The sequence below is a fragment of the Eulemur rufifrons genome, chromosome 4 (genome assembly GCF_041146395.1).
Source record: "Eulemur rufifrons isolate Redbay chromosome 4, OSU_ERuf_1, whole genome shotgun sequence".
NCBI classification, from domain to species: Eukaryota; Metazoa; Chordata; class Mammalia; order Primates; family Lemuridae; genus Eulemur; species Eulemur rufifrons.
The window spans coordinates 21,154,710-21,173,120 of record NC_090986.1 but is presented as its reverse complement, the minus strand read 5'-3'; the positions used below and the strand labels follow the sequence as shown (position 1 = coordinate 21,173,120).

Here is an 18,411-nt window from a genome sequence, read left to right as displayed (position 1 = left end):
AAATATATATTAATTTGTATGTATTTTGTATTTAATTTGTATATATTAATTTGTATTAAATGCATGTGCTTTATTTTGTGAGGTTAAGTTTGTTTTAAAAAACAAAAATACCCAACAATTTGGACTACTTTTGCATTAATTATGACTTCTAGGGAACAAGAAGAAGCTCTACATGGAGAATACTTAAAAAGAAGCTCTGTCTTCACACCCACTAAGGTGGTTATAATAAAAAAGACAGACAATAATAAGTGTTGTTGAGGATATGAAGGAAATGATCACTCCTACATTGCTGGCGGGAATGTAAAATGGAGCAGCCACTTTGGAAAACAGTTCAACAGTCCCTCATAAAATTAACTATAGAGTTACCATATGATCCAGAAATTCCACTCCTAGGTATATACCAAAGAAAAATGAAAACCTATGTCCACACAAAAACTTGCACCTGAAAGTCCATAGCCATTATTCATAGTAGCCAAAAAGAAAGAAACAAAACAACTCAAATGCCCATCAATTGAAGAACGGATAAGACACGTACTATATGATTCCATTTCTATGAAATACCCAGAATAAGCAAATATATACAAACAGAATACAGACTAGTGGCTGCCAGGGGCAAGAAGGGTTGGGGGAAATGGGGAGTGACTGCTAATGGGCATGGGGCTTCTTTTTAGGGTGATGAAAATGTTCTAAAACGTTATGGTGATGGTTGCACAGCTCTGTGAATAAACAAAAAACTACCGACTTATACATGTTAAGTGGGTAAATTACATGGTATGTGAATTGTATCTCAATAAAACTGTTACGAAAGTCCTTAGAAGCAGACATTTGAAAATTCTCTATAAATCAAGCACTCAAAGTATTCTGGCCACAGGCAAAAGGTAAAAACAAACATAGTAAACATGCAAAATTATCTACAACAATGACAACAAAAACAATGTTGCAATAAATTCATGAAATTTGCTTCCAAGGGCTAATAATCAGAATATGTAATAAGCAGGACATTGACTGTACCAGTCAAAAATAACTACTTTGTACATAAAGAAAAAACCTGAATCTTCAACTTGGAAATTCCACTGAAAAGTCAAATTAACTCATTTGCATTTAAAATTGAAGAAAAGAGGCTTAGTTTATAACAGTTTTGACCTATTTTAGACAGATATTTATTAAATATTTATTAAAATGTTTTAGCTTGAAATAATGCTATAGGCATCAGGAAGAAAACAAATATGAGCAATTCAATTCTATACCTTCTGTTCAATAAAACTTGCTTCTCCATGGCAGGTGGTACAGAGAACTCTACCCAGGGGGTTAATCAAAATTCCCTTAGAATAATTGAAAAGCATCTGCATTTTTTCCCCAGAAACCACAAAAAAGTCACAGTAAGCAGAACATATAATCTTGATTATTAGCACCAAGCCTGTAGCAGCACAATGTGTTGTCCCCAGAAATTAAGTTACAAGACACAATGTCATTGTGTGATAAGCCAGAGTTGTCTCCTTTAATGAGACTGAAAAACTCAGGGAAATCACAAGATAGACAATGATGATAATAAGTTGCATGTGTGATGTTTGCTACTATTGCGAAGCACACTGCACATTGTGCCAAATGCAATCATTCTCAGAGCAGGATGGGGGTGGGAGAGACTCTAGAGGTCACCGACCCCAACCTTTCATTTTACAACAAAGAAAACTAAGGTTTAGGAAGGTCAGACCACCAGTTTAAAGCATTCCTGGGTCTAGAAATGAGATCTTTCAGGGCTCTTTTCATGAAATATTTTTTCTGCCTGGGTATATACACTACAGAGTGTATAACCTAAGAAATGGAGAGTTCTTAGGAACTTCTGAGAGCTACACTGGTAAAACTCCACATAGAAGTGCTGTAATTCACCATCTGTGAAAGTGCATGACCAAAGTTTGGGGATGCTCAAAATTCCGATCAAAGTAGCCTGAGTGTCAGCCTAAGGGAAGAAGAGCTATAGTCCTATACAGTTTAGGTCTGTGGCTATTGTTTAGGCAGCTGAAGCCTAAACGATTGCATGGGCTTCTGCAGAAGATGATGAACAGCAGTGCTAAGGCGCAGAAAAGGAGAGGCATGGAGGTGGCCACTGAAAGGTGTTCTGGTAAGACGTGATTCACCAGGTTTCTGCATGGCATAGGTACACTAAGTCACCCTTCGCTCTGATTACCACGTAAATCAGACTAGTCTGAAATTTTGCTAATGAGCTTTCTAATTATTCTGCAGGGCAGGATAATTCAGTCAATGTTCTGGAGTGCAGACTTAAAGATCTGATCACTGGAAGAAACATTCCTCATCTCCAGCTAATAAATGCATATTCTGATTTAAAGCAGACTTTGTGAGTTTAGTTACTACAGACCAGTTTCCTTGGTTCTAGTTACTTCTAGGTTCTCTGCTTATTGATCATGTTTTTAAAAATTTTTCTGTATCTTTTTATGTTTTAACATCTTGGTGGGACTTACAGATCCAGAAAGCCTGCCCCTCCCAGGGCTAGCTAATTTCTAAAGATAGTAAAGAACTTGGGAGCAAGACAACCACCCCTTTTATCTAACTCTCATACACCAAGTCAACATTTCTCCTGCCCTAAATCACCCCAGAGCCAGTTAGGCAATTAAAGACCATCCCCAAACCCATCAACATTATTCAAACCAGCCAATCCTGCCCTGCCTTTCCCAAGAAGGTCCTAATAAAGGATCCTGCCCACGATCTCTCCTCATTCCTTTCTGTCCCCTGACCCACACTGGGTCTCTCCCTGTGGCCCTTCATGGCATGGCATGCCTCCTTCTCTTGGAAATGTAAGTAGCAAATTCTTCTTTCAAGGGTGTTATAACCTCTCCCTGTGGGGACTCAGTCACCTCCATAAGTTAAAATTCGCTGGTACATTCCTGAACACCCTGCAAAGTCAACACCAGAGCTGCACAACCACTGAGAGCCAGACTGCAGACTAGACAGCCGGAGTCACTGAGCTAAAAGGTCCACAGAGCTCCTGCCTAGGCCCCACACTCACCTCCTACAACCCAGGCTTCAAGCTACAAGAGTTGCCATTTGGAAGACCCAGGCTTTCTGGAAAGCTCATCTGAGCTGTGCCTGCACATGGAACACACACAGCATGTATTTGCTTAGTTTTATCTTCAACAAGTTGATAAATTGATACAATATCCAATCAATCTTTCTGTGGCATTAACCGAAGATACAACAAGAAAACTCTACTGATGGGCAAGCTTAAACTGTAAAAGATTTGTCTTTGAAAAGAAATTTAGATATACTCAAGAATATAAAAAATACAGGCACACTTCATTCTACTGTGCTTTGCTTTATTGTGCTTCACTTTATTGCAATTTGCAGATAATGTGCTCTTTACAAATTAAAGGTTTGTGGCAGGCACCATTTTTCCAATAGTATGTGCTTACTTCAATGTCCTGGTGTCACATTTTGGTAATTCTTGCAATACTTCAAACTTTTACATTATTATGAAAACTATTTTCATCATCTCTTATGGTGATCTGTGATCAGTGATCTTTGATGTTACTATTGAAATTATTTTGGGGCACCATGAACTGCACCCATATAAGAAGGTGAACTCGATGTTATGTTAACATAAATGTTATGTATGTTCTGGCTACTCCGCTGGCTGGCTATTCCCTCATCTCTCTCCCTGAGACACAAAAATACTGAAATTAAGCCAATTAATAACTCCACAATGGCCTCTTAGTGCTCAAGTGAAGAGTCATGTGACTCTTACTTTATATCAAAAGCTAGGAATGATTAAACTTACTAGGGAAGGCACGTCAAGTTGGGATAGGCTGAAAGCTTGGCTTCTTGTGCTGAAGAGTTAGGCAAGTTGTGAATGCAAAGGAAAAGTTCTTGAAGAAAATTAAAAGTCTTACTCCAGTGAACATGGGAATGATAAGAAAGTCAAGCAGCCTTATTGCTGATATGAAAAAGTTTGAGTGGTCTGGACAGAAGACAACATTCCCTTAAGCCAAAGCCTAATGCAGAGCAAGGCCCTAACTCTTCAATTCTATGAAGGCTAAGAGAGGTAAGGAAGCAGCTGAAGAAAAGTTTGAAGCTAGCGGAGGCTGGCTCATGAGACAAGGAAAGAAGCCATCTCCATAACGTAAGTACAAGGCGAAGCAGCAAGTGCTGATGGAGAAGCTGCAAGTTATCCAGAAGATCTAGTTGAGATCACTAATGAAGAGGGCCACACTAAACAACAGATTTTCAATGTAGAAGAAACAACCTTCTGTTGGAAGAAGATGTCATCTAGGACTTTTATAGCTAGAGAGGAAAAGTCAAAGCCTGGTTTCAAAGCTTCCTAGGACAGGCTGACTCTCTTGCTAGGTGTAATGCAGCCAGGGACTTAAGTTGAAGGCATTGTTCACTTACCATCAATCAATGGTGGGGCCCTGAAGAATTACACTAAATCTACCCTGCCTGTGCTCTAGAAATGAAACAACAAAGCCTGGATGACAGCACATCTGTTTATAGTATTTTTATTGAATTATTTTAAGCCCACTGTTGAGATCTATTGTTCAGAAAAAAAAGATTCCTTTCAAAATATTACCATTCATTGACAATGTACCTGGTCACCCAAGAGCTCTGATGGAGATGTACAGGAGATGAATGTTGTTTTCATGCCTGCTAACACAGCACCCATTTTGCAGTCCATGGATCAAGGGGTCATTTTGACTTTCAAGTCCTACTGTGTCAGAAACATTTCATAAGGCTATAGAGAGCGATTCCTCTGATGGATCTGGGCAAAGTAAATTGAAAACCTTCTGGGAAGGATTCACTCTCCCAGATGCCATTAAGAACATTTGTGCTTTATGGAAGGAGGTCAAAATATCAACATGAACAAAAACTTGGAAGAACTGGATTCCAACCCTCATGGATGGACTTTAAGCGGTTCAAGACATCAGTGGAGGAAGTCAATACAGATGTAATGGAAACAGCAAAAGAACTAAAATTAGGGCCGGGCGCGGTGGCTCACGCCTGTAATCCTAGCACTCTGGGAGGCCGAGGTGGGCGGATCGTTTGAGCTCAGGAGTTCGAGACCAGCCTGAGCAAGAGCGAGACCCCACCTCTACTAAAAATAGAAAGAAATTATATGGACAGCTAAAAATATATATAGAAAAAATTAGCCGGGCATGGTGGCGCATGCCTGTAGTCCCAGCTACTCGGGAGGCTGAGACAGGAGGATCGCTTGAGCTCGGGAGTTTGAGGTTGCTGTGAACTAGGCTGACGCCACGGCACTCACTCTAGCCTGGGCAACAGAGTGAGACTCTGTCTCAAAAAAAAAAAAAAAAAAAGAAAAGAACTAAAATTAGAAGTGGAGCCTAGTGCTCGCTTCGGCAGCACATATACTAAAATTGGAACGATACAGAGAAGATTAGCATGGCCCCTGCGCAAGGATGACACGCAAATTCGTGAAGCGTTCCATATTTTTAAGAAATTATATGGACAGCTAAAATATATATATAGAAAAAAATTAGCCAGGCATGGTGGTGCATGCCTGTAGTCCCAGCTACTCGGGAGGCTGAGACAGGAGGATCGCTTGAGCTCAGGAGTTTGAGGTTGCTGTGAGCTAGGCTGACGCCACAGCACTCACTCTAGCCTGGGCAACAGAGTGAGACTCTATCTCAAAAAAAAAAAAAAAAAGAAGTGGAGCCTAAAGATGTGACTGAATTGCTGCAATCTCATGATAAAACTTGAACAGATAAGAAATTGTTTCTTACGGATGAGCAAAGAAAGTGGTTTGTTAAGATGAAATCTACTCCTAGTGAAGATGGTATGAACATTGTTGAAATGGCAACAAAGGATTTAGAATATTACATCAACTTAGTTGATAAAGTAGTGGCAGGGTTTGAAAGTACTCACTCCGATTTTGAAAGAAGTTCTATTGTGGGTAAAATGCTGTCCAATGACATCGCATGCTACAGGGAAATCTTTCATGAAAGGAAGAGTTAATTGACGTGACAAACCTCATTGTCTTATTTTAAGAAACCTTCAGCAACATTTCACCAGGAAAAGATTATGACTCACTGAATACTTAGATGATCATTAGCATCTTTTAGCAATGAAGTATTTTTTAATTACACACTTAATAGACTACACTATAATGTGAACATAACTTTTATATGCACTGGGAAACCAAAACTCATGTGATTCCCTTTATTTCAATATTGCTTTATTGCAGTGGTCTGGAACCAAACTCACAATACTTCCAGTGTATACCTTTGGATCATCACTTCAGATCATGGTAAAGAGATAAACCTCATTTATAGGAATGATATGTTACTCATAATTCTGTGCAGACATAAAGGCACACACATAGTCATCAATATTAGGAAAAAATAGTAAAACAATATATGTGATATATATATTCACAGGGGCTGGTTATTTAAACTGATCAAGATGCCTGTAGTTCTTTCAATTTACAAATTAAGGCTGTGGACTATTGATCCAGGGACAAGTAAGAGTAAGTTTTCAGTCTTATGTAGCTTCATGAAGGGCTGGGGAAATGGTCACAGATATTTATATGCCCTTACATAATTATTATCTAGACCACGGAGTCTCGGCCTTGGCACTGTTGACATTTTATGTTGGCTGATTCTTCCGTGCAGGCTATCCTATTATAGGATGTTCAGCAGCATCCCTGCCCTCTACTCACTAGATCCCAGAAGTAGCCCACCACTTGTAACAATCAAAATGTCTCCAGACATTGCCAAATGTCCCCTGGGGAGCAAAACCTCCCCTGCTTGAGAACCACTGGCCTAGATGTGTAATACTGCAACATACAAGGTCTGCCTGGAAAGTATCCAGCCATATAATATGAAAAACAGAGACATTTATGGAAGAAGATACAAGATACATTATGCATAGGACAATGATGCCTCTATCCTCTTCAAAGTAGGCACCTTAGGACCTCACATAGTTCTCCCAGCATCTCTTAACCTCACCCGTACACTGTTCAACATTCTCAGGTGTTCCGCTTGTTGCAGGCCTTCCAGAACATGGATTACTTTCAATAGACTCTTGACCATCTGTGAAGCGTTTGTGCCACACTTTTATCAATATTTGCACTGTACTCCTTGCATTATCCCCTAAAGCCTTCTGAATCATCCGAGTAGTTTTTGCAAAGGAACATTCAAGCTTAACACAAAATTTAATGCAAAATCATTGCTCTGCTCGCTCAGTCATTTTGAATGCAATGGCCACACAGCACACGTGCTCACTGAACAGCGTCTAACACCCCACTGAGTACAGTGACGTCGCCATTGTTCATGCATGTGCATCCTAGTCTGCTCTCCTGGGCTGCCAGGTTATATCGATGTCACACAAACCGTTCTCGTTATATTAACAATGGCTGGATACTTCCTGGACAGATCTCGTACTGCAAGCCACTTATGTTTCAAAAATTTCCTGTGTTATTCCTAAAATCCTTCAAGAAGGCTCAAAGTTTGGTAGAATAAACTAGGAGAGGGCAGGAAGAGATGGGTGAAATACTCAAATAAGAACAGTTAATTGCTCAGCATACACTTAAGGATGTGTGTCACACCCCAATCACCTTAAATGCCAGCTAAGGTTTTCTTATATTGTAATGGAGAAGAAAGGCTTCAAATCAAATATATCAAACTGCAATTTTAATTTTAATATCTAGGACAATGACTTGGGTACATATTGTTACCTTTTGCAAAAAAGACCCCTGTCAGCCCCCCAGTACAAGAGGAACTGACTTGGGAAGCAGAGGAAGCTGGACCTCAGTTTTGTGGCCCACTAAGCAGCTGGTCTCTAAGCTCAGACACAGAAGTGCTGGTTTCATCCCACTCAAGATGCACTCCACCTGTCAGTCGGGGAAAAGAAGGGAGGACAAAAGGCCACTGAAAGACCTAACTCCCCACCCCCCAGATGCTTATGTGAAGGGAGCCATGGTTTGTCACTGGGTCTGGGTTTGGTCCTACAGCTGCCCATACTGTATGAAAACCCTGAGCAAATCACTTACTGTCAGTTTACAATGGAGCTGTTACCTCATCTGTAACCTGGGGGTTCTCCTGGTGACCTCAATAGTAAGAATTCAACCAGACGGCAAACATACAGTTTCGGCACACTACAGGCACTCAACAATCGTCCCCCAGGCCACCCCCCTATTTTAAGAGTTGATTTATTGGGCGGCTGAGAAAGGAAAGGGGTGGTATGATCTCTTGTTTGTGGTGAACTATAAGGGTAATTGTTAGAACTTATACACTAATTATTTCCCTAACCCCGAAATTAGGTAGGGATTCTGTTTCAAACAAGGGCACTTCGCATGTCATTGTGTCGTACCCCGCCCCATGCTTGGTAATTACCTTAGGTGATTAACACTGATACCTTAGGAATTTCCTTAGCTGTTCCTCCCACAATCTTGAGAATTTACACCACACAAAACATATGCTGGCTTGGGAAAGCTAGCTCTCAGGAACACATTCTGGAGATACCTACTACTGTATGACTTCTCACAAGCCTTGTCACACATCCTGCCGTATACTTCTTCACACAAAGGGGGATGCCCCAACATATTAAATAGCCAAGCAATTAAATGGTAGCTCCAAAAGAACAGAAAAGCACTTCTTCACAGATGCCATTATGAGGTGATGTTTATAACATAAACTATTTAATACATCTCACTGGGAAGATACAGGCCTTTTACAAAACTGAGGCCAAATGAAAAGCAACAGCTTTTAGAAGAAGGTATATAACCATACACTCTCACTGTTTACCCAAGTATGAGTGTCTCTGGTGAACAGTAACAGCACTTCTATTCAAATGGTAGAAGGGATCCACATTAACACAATGCAATTACACACACTAGAATTTCCCCTAAATTCCATGATGGCTGTCCATGGCAGACCTGCTTTATGATCCAATATGAGGAAGACTAAGAAAAAGTATCCTTTACACACTTCCAAATAGCTAATAGCTAAACACATTCCTCAAGCAAATCAAACACCAGGCCAGGTAAAGTTTGACATTTTCTTTGTAGAAGTTGTTCAAGTGGATGATGACATACGTGATACTTTGTAAGCGTCAGGCCGCTAAGTTTCACATTTGTTCTATCTTTGTGGCACCAGGGACTGGTTTCATGGGAGACAATTTTTCCACAGGGGTGGGGGTGGGGGTGGAGGCGGAGCTAGGGTGGCAATAGGGAGCAGCTGTAGCAGCTGTAAATACAGAGGATAAAACACACCAGGACTAGGATATGGAATATATTTTGGAAATTAATGTAGAATTGCTATCCAGTTTAGGAAATTGGTACCAAAAACATTATATTACTTGTGTTATAAGCCAAGCATAGGAACAATGTCCTAAATGTTTTTTATAAGAAGAAGATACGACAAATATTTGATTATTTTAACTAATGTTAATTATTTTAACTAATCTTCCTCATATTAGATCATAAACCAGGTCTGCCATGGACAGATGAAGACTGCTGCTCACCCCCTATTGTGTGGCCAGTTCCTAAGTTTCACGGAAGACAAGTTTTCCAGGGGTGGGAGGGAGGGGTGTGTGTGTGTGTGTGTGTATGTTTGCACAGAGTTTAGGTGGTGATGCACGGCCTGGGGTTCCTAACAGGCCACAGACTGGTATGGGGCCACAGTCCTGGGGGTTGGAGGCCACAGTCCTGGGGGTTGGGGACCACAGTTGTAGAAAACATTACACTTATGAGTAAAATGGAAAAGAAACTCTAAGACTCCAACTATTAAATATACCCTAGGCCAGCAGTTCTCAACTGGGAACAATGTTGCTGCCATACCTCCCCCGACCCCCACTGCCCCCCAGCTGAATCCTTGGCAATGTCTGGAGACAATTTTGGTTGTTATATCTGGAGACATGCTCTGGCATGTCCATCCATTTGGTGGATGCCAAGGATGCTGCTAAACATCCTATTATGCACAGGGCTGTCCCCTACAACGAAAAATGATTTGGTCCAAAATGTTAATATTAATAGTACTGCTAAAACTGAAAACCCTGCTATAGGCCAAAAATAAAAATTACCACTGTCTATGGGTATAAGACTTCAAATAACTTGGACCAAATCTAAAGAATTGTGTAGAAGATAAATAAACTTAATAAATACAGTTGATGACACTATGGGTCTAATTATATTTTAGGTCCTACCATGTTGTTCTTTGATTTTAAAAAATTATGTATTATGAAAGTACACATTAATTACATTAGTTAAAATAATCAAATATTTGTCCTATCTTCTTATTATAAGAAACATTCAGAACATTGTTTCTATGCTTGGCTTATGATACAAGTAATATAATGTGTTTTTGGTACCAATTTCCTAAACTGGATAGCAATTCTACGTTAATTTTCAAAATATATTCCATATCCTAGTCCTGGTATATTTTAAGCTAATTTCTACAAATGCAGACTCCTAGGCCTCCCATCAGACCTTGGGGGACAGTTTCTCTGGGTATTTGTATTTTCTGCAAGTTTTCCAGGTGATTCTTATGCATGATAAAGTTTGAGAACCATTGACTTAGGCTTTGCTTTTATAAGAAAAGAGCAGCCATTTCCATTTCATTCTCACTTAAGTTAAAGAGCAACAATCAAATAATTCTTAGGTATGAAAGATCAACAATATGTAGTAATATACCACAGTGGCCGGAAATGGCCTACCTAAAATAATACCCTTTTAAAATGAGGCTGGAATAAGAAAAAAAATCTCACAAGCACTGTCATAAAATGTTCCATATCAGAAGTATTTTGCCTTTCCACATGAATATATTTTAAGTAGCAATGTTTAAACACAAGGCACCAAATTCTTCCCTGGCTAAGGTTTGTTATTGGTGATCTTCATTATTCTTCAAGGAAATAGATGTCCTTAGCATCCTGCTGCCACAAGGTACACATTTAAATATGTGCTTTGTATTTAGCATTTAATGACAAATAATACATTAATTGTGTTAAGAGGTCATAAGCACAGGATGAACAAAAATTTGGCTTTTCAAATATAAGACAAAGATTTTTCCTTCTGAACTTTTCTGTGGCCTAAGCACCAAATTGTAGACTCAACGGAGATCACAATTTCAGATGATAACATGTCTCCAAGCAAGCAAGAAAAAGGTGGAAAAAATACTAGGCAAAATGAAGCAAGCGGCTATAATAAAAATTGAGCTATTATATACCAAGTGCCTGCTATTTTCAGGCATTTTACAAACATTTTCTTATTCAACACTTGCCATCTCTGTAAAAGTAGATAATGCCTATTTTGCTGATGAGAAAATTGAGGACCAGAGAAGTTAATCTATTTAAGTTCACCAAGTTGGTAGATGGGAGATCTGAGATTCAACTGCAAGAAGACAAGCTTTACTTATTATTCCTCTCCCCACCCCTGCCTGCTCCAATATTCACTAACATCCTGGTTCATGGAAATTTCCTGTGAAGGTGTAACTCATAATCCCAAATATTTCGAGTTGACAACATACTAAAGGGTAAGGTGCTCTATAGTTTATTCATCTAAGAAATTGAATGGAATTAAGTGAGATAACATATGTATAAATATTCTAAAACCCCAAAGCATCATACAAATGTAAGGCACTAAGTTATTCGTTAAAATGAATTTTATTATATTTTGAGGATCTTTGGCAGATGGCAACAGGATTTTGAGATATTACAAAATAATTAGTGACACCGTAGGATACTGTGAAATCATGATTGAGGTTACACTAAATTGGCTTCCAAAAGCCACATATATAAATGTTTTGGACAATAGATAATGTCATAATTTTGTAACTGACTCTAGGAGCCTCCCGTTTAGCTGTGGGTATTTGCAGAGTTCCATCTGGGCCTGTCCTCTGCTTCTTCATCGTCCCCTGGGGCAACCTCATCTGCATAGCTTCAGATCCCACCTTTACTGCTGGTGAAGCACCAACTTACATGGTCACCCTTAATCTTTTTCCTGATCTCCAGACCAGAAATTTCCCTTAAATCATAGATGTCTCTCGGGCATTTCAAACTTAAAATAGTCAAAACCCAACTTCTTATCTACTTCATCTTTTCTCTGGTGTTAATTCTCTTCTTCCTACTTTTTTCTCCCTCAGTTAATTGCATCAGTTATCACTTCTAGAAACCTCAGAATCATCTTCAATTTTGCCTAATATTTAATACAGTTTAAATACAATTTAAATAATTGTACACTAGATCCTAAAGAAGCTGTTCTCAAATGTACCCTCATCTTTATTTGCCTACCACCACACATTTCTGGGGGAAAAAAAAAAAAAAAAAAAAAAAAACCAACCACCCCCAGTGGTATTGTGACTCCTCTTTCAAATCCTTTAATCAACTTCAAAAGTCTAGAGAATACTGCCCAATCTCCTTGGCATAGTCCTGCACCATCTAGCCCCTGCCATTCTAATTTCACCTCTCAAATAGACCTTTATCACCCTACCTGTCACCTGTCATTAGCCAACCTGCTCTTCTTTAAACACCTGGGGCACCTTCATGCCTCTGTGCCTTCATTTATCTTACTTCCTTCTCTTTCTCTACCATCAGCACAGAGTGCAGTTTCTGAACCTGCTGTCTCCAGGCCTTGGCAGATGCTGTTTCCCTCTATCTGAAATGCCTTCCCCTGTTTGCAAACTCGATTCATCCTGAAAGTCACAGCATGAGCTATAGATGTCCACTGGAAAACTGCTCGAGTCCTCCACTTTCTTTAGCTTAGATCCTACAATATCTCTACTTCATCACATCGCTATTATCGTTTTTCTCACAGTATACTGTAATCAGTTGTTTACATTTATATATCCTTAGGTGGCAATGGGCTCACTGATGGCAGGGATATCGTTGCCTTTGAATTGCCAGAATTCAACGTCTGTCATATACCAGATTGTCAATCAAAGTAAGATGACTACCGTGACTACCATAAAATGCTATGCTTTATGCTTATTATCAAAATGTAAAGTCTAACAAGATATGAAATGCAAATTCTCCTTTTTGCCATGTTTACTGAGGTATATCTGACAAATGAAATGCAGATTTTTAATCAGAGAGCTATACCCTATGATCTTTACTTTTATAACAGGTTTTGTATCAGTAAAAGAAAAAAGGAAAGCTAATGTATCTACAATTTTCTCTGCTACTACATTAGCCTATGTATAACCCATCTCAGCACTTACTACCATGGATCATGGTGTCGGTTTGTCTGTCTTCACCCACAGCCAGAGTGCTACCTGAGGGTAGAGACCAAGTTACATTCACCTGGCCCACTTCCTAGCACATAGTATAGCAGGCAGTCAATGATTTCTTTTAAATTTTTGCTCAGAACATATCACACTGGGATATTAATAATCAAACTTTTATATTATATAGAGCATGCCAATTTCAAAAGAATAGAAACTAAACTTAGTTATATTCCAAAAGTTCATTCTTAGCTTGGTAATATGTACCGGTACACAGAACACACATTACCACAAAAACAATGTTCAAGATTAAGATTGCGTTCATAGCCCATTTAATAAAATCTTATTCTACTCATATTTTGCCTAAAATTTTGTATATTTAGGGGAAAATACAGAAAGAAATGCTATAGATTTACCTTTTTCTTAGCACTGTAAAATGTATCTAAACATCAGAAAACTTCATCAAGCCTCTAGAAAATGTTCAGTCTGTGGCCATGACCTGCTTTCTATTGTTGGATGGGTAAGGGGTCAGGAATAAGGACACCATGATCTAGCAGGGATGGAGTTGGGGGTGGGGGAGGGTGCAGGAAGTCTGATGAAGGCTCTGGATTCTATGGCAGACACTTCCCATCCCCCTCTCTTTTCCCCATCCAAGGAAAGAAGGGACCAATGCAGCATGGGTCAGGTGGGCAAGTCCCAAGGGGCAATTCAGCCAGATGACCTGCCAAGGGAAGAGCAAGATCAGAAAGCCTAAGCCAGAAGGACTTAGGGTAGCTGCAAAGCAGGCTGGGACAGGTGGAAAGTTACAGCACAGTGTGTAAGAAATTCCAATAAGGCATCATGTCATTCCTGAAACCTCACTATACAGACAAAGGGATGGGATAGAGATAAGAGATCAATTTAAGTTAGACTTGAAACTTGAGGGACTTATTGATTTATAAGGTATAGAAAACTGATGAAGTTCTCTGGAAGTTTAATTCTGGAAGATAATACACAACCAAAAATGCATGACATCATTTACTTCTCAAAAGAGTACAGATAAAGAAAAACAGTGATAACAAAACTCGTTATTTTCATCTTCCAAACTAATGGGAGTTTGCTCTATTAAAATTCAATATCCATAAGTGAATTTTCAGAAGAAGCAGAACTTTTTGATGATGCTTATATATCTATAAATACGAATGATGCAAATTTTGGGTCCTACAATATCAGATAACAAGATACAGCCCAAGCTTCAGCTCTTGCTAATTAAACGAATCAATTAAGAGACTACAGTTGCAACTGTGTAGCTGCTGTTCTATAGTAGCAATAACAACCCCACGGGGAGGTCTTTTACTACATTAAAATGCTGTCCTGCACAACTCCATCTGATATTATTAGAAACAGTTATTTGTGTCTTGCTGTCATATTAGTAGCAAAGGCAAATTATGGAAATATGCAGACCAGAATGGTCCCAGTATGAGATCAGGTTGGGTTTTTAGCCTCCAAGGGAACAATTGCTGAAATTCCAAAGTTCCCCAAAGTTCTTTAATGGAACTGATAAATCTATCAGCACAGCATCCATTTAGAAGCTAGGTAAGGGTCACATATTTACATACTTTCCTGCTAAGCTGATACAATTCAACTAGATGAATTATCATATTAAGTTTACCCTCCTGAGTTAAACTGATGGAGTTCAAAATTGTTTTCGATGGTTGTCATTAATCGCTGTTACTTCGTAAATGCTTACTTTGAAATCTAATTGTGCTGGTGTATCAAGGGTCATATTAATAGCATTCTTAATGGTAAATCTTTGTAAAACATGTTTATTCTACTAATATTATCACTCAAGCTTTCAAAGCTAATAAGAAATAAAGTATATTTATTATCAATAAAAACTTAATTTAAAATGTACAATTTGAGATTTAAATTAGCTTTAAGAACTTTACCATTATTTGGTTTCATTAGATCTCTGGCTAAGCTTCAAAGACATAGAATCTGATAGTTTCTCAAGAGTCCTTGGGTGAACACCAACACCACAGCCATGAAGATGCTCTCCATTGCAGTGTAAGCTCATTTTCCCTTCAGGCAATAGGATTGTTTTTACAAGAAAAAAAATTCAGTCTCACTGAGATATGCTTGCCTTAATATTACAAAAACAATATATATGCAATAATATAATATATATTTTATAATAATATATAAAACATTATAAAAATAAATAAGTAGTAATTACAATACAAAAATTTGGGATAAAATGGTAACGGAATTCATCCTTACTGTGAAGCATAGTTCAAGTAAAGAATTCTGGTTAAGTTAAACACTATCGCTTTCATTTCTCTGTGAGCTTATACTGTTTGAAGTACACAAATTCAGAGCTTTACCAAAAACATGCAAACAAAACAAACAAAACCCAGACAACATACAATTTGAAACAGGCACAAGTATCCTGGGAAAATTCTGGGCTATGTAGCTTACTAATTAAGTATATGTTATGATCTGAAAATTTGTGTCCCCCCAAGTTCATATGTTGAAGCCCTAATCTCCAATGTGATGGTATTTGGAGGTGAGGCCTTTGGAGGGTAATTAGAGTTAGATGGGGCTACATGGGGGGGCTCCATGATGGCATCAGCACCCTTCTCAGAAGAGGAAGAGAGATCAGAGCATGGCTTGCCCTTGCATGTACTCACTCATCCGCTCGCTCTTCCTCTCTCTCTGCCAAGTAAGAACACAGCAAGAAGGAAGCTGCCTGCAAGCCAGGAAGAGGGCTCTTACCAGAAACTGAATCTGCTGGCAGTTTGATCTTGGACTTCCCAGTTTCCAGAACTGTGAAAAATTAACGTCTGTTGCTTAAGCCATCCAGTCTATGGCATTTTGTTTCGGCAGCCCGAGCAGACCACGGCAGTTGTACTTAGCAGTTACTGCAAGGAGCTTCCTGGATTACACAGCCAAGCAATTTGTTATAAAGGTACTCAAATGGTTAACAGCTTGACTTTAAAGTTAGACTTGGTTTTGCATCCTGGTTCTACCAGTTATTACCATAGTATAGTTATTTATTCCTCTCTGCTCACTTCTGTCTTCTGAAAATTAGGCATATCAATCATCAGTGTTTCATCATGTTTGCACATAGGATAGGTAACTCCAGTCATATGGGTGATGACAATAGGTATGAAAATACTAGGGAAAATAAATGGTAGTATTTAAGTGGGATATTATTAAGGAATAGACCTAAGAAGTAATGCTCTGTTTATAAAATATCTTTTTAGGGAAGTTGCCTGAGTTACTTTTTAGCTTTTCATATGTGTCAAATATGATTTCATGTCAATATATTATAGTATACTGGGTTGAATAGCGCTTTCCAAAAATTCACGTCTACCCAGAACCTCAGAATGTGACCTTATTTGGAAATAGGGTCTTTGCATATGTAATTAGTTAAGATGAGGTTTTACTGGATTAGGTGAGCCCTAAATTTGATGACTGGTGTCATTGGATTCATGTTTACACAGTCACAGGGATGAAGGCCACGTGATGACAGAAGAAGAGATTAGAATGATATAGCTAAAAGCCAAGAACACCAAGGACTGCCAGCAACCACCAGCAGGGAGGAGAGAGGCATGAAACAGATCCTCACCAGAGCCTGTAAGAAGGAACCCACCCTGCCCACATTTTGGCTTTAGATTTCTGGCTTCTAGAACTGTGACAGAATAAATTTCTGTTGTTTCACTGCCCAGCTTGTGGTAATTTGTGGCAACAGCCCTAGGAAACAAATACGGAGTCCTGGATAGTACATTTGGGGATTAGTAATGAAATTGATAGATACTGAAGGTTAAAATGTGGATTCCCTGAGCACATGTACGTACACCCAGGTTAAATGAGTTCCTCTGGGTCATAAAGGCACAAATTTCATCTCTGAATGCCCCATTCTATTAACTCAGAAGTCTTTGCCTTCATTATACAAAAACACTACCTAACAATTTTTAAATCAAGTTCAAACAGCATAACAGAAAGGATTCCTTACACTTGGATTGAAAGTTGATGAGCCAAAGGTTTTAAGGTGGACAGAATAAATCTACTGAAATAAATAAATCTATTCAATAAATCCTTAACTTTTACATATATAAGTTCTATAAACAGAAGATGATCCCTTATGTTCCCAGGTTGTGTTTTAGGATAAGCTGGGCTATATTTCAGCAATAAGTCAATACTGAGATCTCAGGCCACTGGAGGTTGGGGTTGGCACTGCTCATCACCACTCTCCACTAGGGACCCATGCTAACAGAGGAACATCAACATCATACTCAGTTTACAAGGGAGGCACAGAGGGCTCACGCCTGCTCTTAGCTATCTCTGACCAGAAGCGACATATATTACTACAAGGAGACAATTTTCCCTGGGTCTTTTGCATTTTTCCACTTCTTGGCAGCAAGATACTAACTGTCCTTTGTTCTGGACCATCTTTTTAAGGATGTTTGTGTGGTGAACAGCCTCAGAAGACAGACAGTGTCTCCCTCCAGAACAAGTGGCAAGTATGATTACTGCCCATTATAAAAGATTCAGGTTCCCTAAACTCAGGGCTCCTCTTCTATAATGCAACCCATTGTATGTGGTGTCATCTTGCCATCTTTGGATTGCCCTGGGGGAATTTGGGATCAGGGAAATAGTACAAAAACAATGATACTTTGATCACTACTAGTGCTGTAATAAATCGTCCTTCATCTCTGACCCCAGAGTCTCATGTCTTCTACTAGCATCCATGACACAGTAGCAGGCTAATTTGTCAGCTTGCAGGTAGGGTAAATTTCATAGCCTTCATAGTTCTTGACATTCACTTCCACTCACAGCTGTTAGTCAGAACTAATCATATGATCCCAACCTAACCCTTCTTGCTTCATTATTAAGAATCCACATGACATAAATAGACTAAATTCATATACTTATGCAGTCCCACATCATAGAGAAATGGACAAAAGGGTTGAAGTGGTACTTCACAGAGGCAGAAAGTCAATGGTAGATAAACAGAAATGGCCAATAAATATAAAAAAAGATGTTCTACCTCATTAATAAGCAGGATAAGCAAATCAAAACCACAATGAAGACACTATTCGCACTGGCAAAAATTACGGAGTCTGATAATATCAGGTGCTAGTGAAGATGTGGAACAAAGTGAACATACTCAATGCACACAAACCCTAAAGAAATTGTTGCACATGTGTCATCAGCACACATGCACCCACACATAGAAATGCTTAGG

General features: G+C 39.0%; 1 protein-coding gene and 1 non-coding gene across 12 annotated transcripts in view; one reads left to right on the top strand and one right to left on the bottom strand.

Annotated features, from left to right (window-relative positions):
• PCCA (propionyl-CoA carboxylase subunit alpha) overlaps window positions 1–18,411 on the bottom strand; it is a 360,250-nt gene that overhangs the window by 48,732 nt on the left and 293,107 nt on the right. The window lies entirely within an intron of this gene.
• LOC138383053 (U6 spliceosomal RNA) lies at window positions 5,355–5,461 on the top strand. Its single transcript, XR_011233509.1, has one exon. It is a non-coding gene; the product is annotated as a U6 spliceosomal RNA (small nuclear RNA).